Here is a 4669-nt window from a genome sequence, read left to right as displayed (position 1 = left end):
CAATGGAACATATACAAAGTAAAGTGGTGGCATGAGGAGGTGGTGATTAACTTTTTGGAGGGTGTATAGGAAAAGCCTGAGGTCTGCAAGTCTAGAGAAGACATCCCAAATAGAGGGAATGGCACACACGAAGTCAAATATTAAGCACATACCATATGCTACACATCATGCTGAGCACTGGAGACAAAACAGTGAATAAGACACATCGTTTTTGCTGTTATGGAGCATATATTCTGATGGGAAATGAAGATATTAGCCAAATCCTCACAAGATGACATGTGCCAAGAAAGACACTCTCTTTGTCAGCGAACACCAAGAGATGTGGCCTAGTCCTAGATGCTCAAGAAAGGCTTCTTTGAGGAAGTGATATATAAGCTGAGACTTGAAGGGAGAAAAGGGCGAGGGAGGATGATGTGGAAAACATGTGCAGAGAACATGATGCTTCCAAGAAGCTAGTAAATATCTAGTGTGGAGAGAGTGGAACAAGATAAACCTGGAGAGATTGGAATCCCATGATGAAGGCCTTTTTGGCTAAACTGAAGATTTTGGAAGTCACTGATTGAAATGAGATGTTTCTAGTAATTGCTAAAAAGACACCACTGACCGCTGTAAAGAGAGACTGGTGTGAAGGGGGGAAAATGTAGGCATAGGGAAACCACGTTTAGGTAAACAATACAGTCATGCAAGCAAACTGTGATGGTAATTTACACCAGAGGCTTTTTTTTTTTTTTTTTGGAAGGTCATCCAAAAAGATGTGACCACTGGTTGACCTGTGAGCTGGATCCCAGCTTCTCACTTCCTCCCCTGTCCTTGGAATATGGGTTCCATTTGCTTTCCCATTTCCAGAAGTGACTCTAAAAATGTAGCCTTGAGGTAGTCATGTGGTATTGAGAACACCTGCATGGTACACATGACTGAACCTAGTTAAGGCCTCTAGAGAAATCATAAGATCTGAGGAGCAGGATCTCTTCATCTTACTGCTGCCAAAGACAGACCTCATATGTAACTTCCCTTTGGTTATTACACCGGCCACCTACCAACCCGGAGTGGGCGGCCTCTGTACCAGCCCTCTGAGTACAGGGACCAGTTCCAGATTCTATCTGGGAAACTCCCAGGAGGGTTGCAAATCAACAGAGGCAGCAGCAGGGAGGGTGCAAGCTAGAGCAAGAGATATTTAGGATGTGATGTCATCATGACATTTAGACTGATGGTACATGGGTGGGGGTGAGCCAGACAAAAGGTTCAGGGGGACACTTTGGTTTCACAGTTGAGTGAGTGGAAGATAGCTGCCTAGGTGTGGTAGGAAGAACCAGAGGAAGAAGCAGTATGAGGGAGTAAGGATTAGCATGAAGAGTTTAGTGTCCAAATGTTATTTCTGAGGTATCTGTTGGGTAGCCAAGAAAAAATATTAAGTAAGCAGTTGGTTCTTTTTTTTTTTTTTTTTTAAGATTTTTATTTATTCATGAGAGACAGAAACACAGAGAGAGGCAGAGACACAGGTAGAGGGAGAAGCAGGCTCCATGCAGGGAGCCCAATGTGGGCCTCGACCCTGGGTCTCCAGGATCCCACTCTGGGCTGAAGGCGGCACTAAACCACTGAGCTACCTGGGCTGCCCTAAGCAGTTGATTCTTGCAGCCAATGCTGTGATGACCAACCCAGGTTCCTTTCAGAAACAGAAGACTTTCTCTTTCAGCTGCTGGGAGCTCTCTATTATCAGCTTCCTAAGGCAATTGCTTCAGTGGAAGAAAATCTCTTCTCCCAAGGTCATAACTCCTTCCAAGGGCAGCCTGCCATTAACCAGTGACTGGCCAATGGGAGTTATTAAGAAAAGACCCTTCATTCCAACTCAGGACACTTCTAAAGGGACATCTCGGCTTCCGAGCTACCCAGAGTTGACAGACGTCACTGCTTCCTTCCTTTTCCTTCCACAGATGTAGATCCTAACAGTATTCCCCCAAAATGCTCTTGGCTGCTAATTTTCCATCCCGCAGCCTGGGAACCCAATCTGCACAAGCCCAGGTATCAGAACAGAGCTCTGAGCACAATTTACCATCATCAGGTAGCAGATGTCTATTACAACTAAGGTAATAGATGAGTTTTTCAGGGTTAGATTAGGCCTAGTTCAGGGCCTTGAGCTTATCTAAAGTGTAGTGATTGCCTATAGGATGAGGTGTGATGAAGGAAACTGATGAGGTATGGCTGGACTGGTCCAATGAAAACCAGAAGAGATGAGGCCAGAAAACATGAGGACCAAAAACGCTATCGGTAATCTGGAAAAGAACAGCATCAGTAAGTGTGAAATTGAGATAGAAACGGGTTGAGGGATAAACCTAAGGTACAAAAAACAGAGATGTGGCTATAGTGAGCTTGGCAGTAAGTGTGACAGTGATGGGGAGAGAGGGAGGGTGGCATGGAGGGGAGAGATGGGGATAAGGCAGGTGTTTTGTTGTTGTTGTTGTTGTTTTTAATGGCATGGGAGAAATTTGAGCCTGTCCTAATCAGATGGGAATAAGTCAGTAAAGAAGGACAGGTGGGAGACACCGAGAAAATATCGCAGAGCAGATTGCAGAGGATTCCTGGAAAGGGGAGAAGAGACGAGACCCAAGGCACAAGTAGAGGATGGCGCTTGGCCAGAAGGTGATTCATGTCCCATAGTTTTTGTCCCGCCGAAGTCACTGCCCAGAATTGGCAGGATATGTGGGCAGGGAAGTTGAAGGATTGAGGAGATCAGAGAAACTTTGAAAAAGTCAGACAATGTGATAAGCAAGCCCAGTCCAACAAGGTGGCTTGGCAAACTGTAACTGTTTCAATGAGTTATCACCTCAGTGAGACGCGTGAAGTGTTGAGATTAATGTCACAATAGTGGTCATTTTGCTTTTTAGAGAAGGTGATGTTGTAAGATGGTCTTTAGCATGATGAACATGAAAGCAAACTGTGTTCAGGTGATTTACCTCCCACCCCGCGGCGGTAACCCCCGCGGTATAGGGCCCTAAGCCAATGGTCAAAGCATCCCTACCATGGTGGTTGCCCTAGGGTACTCCAGACTTTAAAAGGGTGTTGCCTGGTTCTGCAGAGAGAAACTAATTTCTCAAAGGGAAGTTCAGTTCATAGATACCTGTTTGTTTCCTCATGGTGAAAGTTCAAAACCCTAGGGAACATCTCACAATTTAAAACTGAATTCAGGGAAACTCAGCATGATTCCCTGGGAGGAGAAATGCAGAGCATGGAAGTATAAAATCTAATTTAAACTGAGAAGTACTTTGCCTAATACACTTCTCAAATGTAAATTAAAGACCAATCATCAGCCAGTAAATAGGCAAGGCTTCCACTGACAAGGATTTTAATTCGTTTTTATATACTTTATTTTCTCGGGAACTATTTCAGTCTTTAAATGAGCATTGCACTGTATTTCATATACTTCAGTCTTTAAATGCCCATTACAAGGCCCGCAGAAGCCAACCTATGGTACTGCAGCAGCAGCTGGGAAACCTCTGGTCATGATTTTGTCCTAGTTCCGTTGTTCCTCTTGAAGGCCAGGAGCCCTGTGTGCACGGAGAGCCAGGGGGTCCACAGACCCCCCTGTGCAGTGATGTGGCTGTGACCGCTGCTCAGCACTTACCCATCTTGGGCTCCTCAGTGCTATGGGTGCCCCTCGGAGGACCCAGGAGCCCTCCCCAGAGAACCAACACTGATATGATAAGTCTTTCTTCCTTCTTCCAACATGCAACATCAAAGAAAAAAAGAAAGAAAGAAAAAAGGAGAAAATAAAGGCTTTGTTTTACTTGCCATTCATTGTAAGAAAACTGTAAATCCTTTTTAAGGAAACATTCTAAAGCAAGGCTGGAAAATATCTGATATTTCTGTAGAAAGTTGAGCACAGTATGTAACTGCTGGAAACCCACTGCCCCTTTGTGGTTTGTGGAACCCAAAGCATATGGACATAATCGATGTTCTCAGCAAGAGAAAGAAAGTATAATCCAAATTAAATTTTCCAAAGATTAAAGATTTTATTTCATATAAAATGCATCTAGCATCATGTAAATTTTTCTGTGACCAAATATCTTTTAAATTATAGTTTTGAAATAATATTTTTGTCACATATAAGAACAACTCTTTAACATTGTAAAACAGTTCAAACAGTATAAATTAAACATGATAAAGAATGAAAATTTCCTTTATTCCTCTCAAAACTCCAGGTCTACTTCCTCAGTCCAGAGATTATCACTGTAAATAATTTGCTGTTGTCTTCCAGATGCTCCTATACACACTTAAAAATGTGTTTTCATACATATGCACATATTTTTGGTTTATATATATTTGATGGCATATATAGTGCATAGAATACATTATATATTATTCTAAGACTTTCATTTTCACTGGGTGTATGATAGACCTATCTCCATATCGATACACATGGATTGATTTCATTCTTTATAAGATGTCAATAGTATTTCAAAAGCTGGAGGTGACATAATATATTTAATTATTCTCTGATTGATGGCTTTTTCAATAGTGTTTTTCTTCTTCACTAACTTTCTACTTTCCTTCTGTGTTTCTTCCTTCCTCCCTTCATTCCTTTCTTCATAGGTTATAAGTGGAAATCAAATAATATAATTGAAAGTTGAAATGAAATAGAATTCTAAATATATGTAAAACAACAAATATAAAC

This window comes from Vulpes vulpes, chromosome 13, assembly GCF_048418805.1.
Source record: "Vulpes vulpes isolate BD-2025 chromosome 13, VulVul3, whole genome shotgun sequence".
In the NCBI taxonomy this organism is placed as follows: Eukaryota; Metazoa; Chordata; class Mammalia; order Carnivora; family Canidae; genus Vulpes; species Vulpes vulpes.
Note: the sequence above shows the minus strand (reverse complement) of the source record.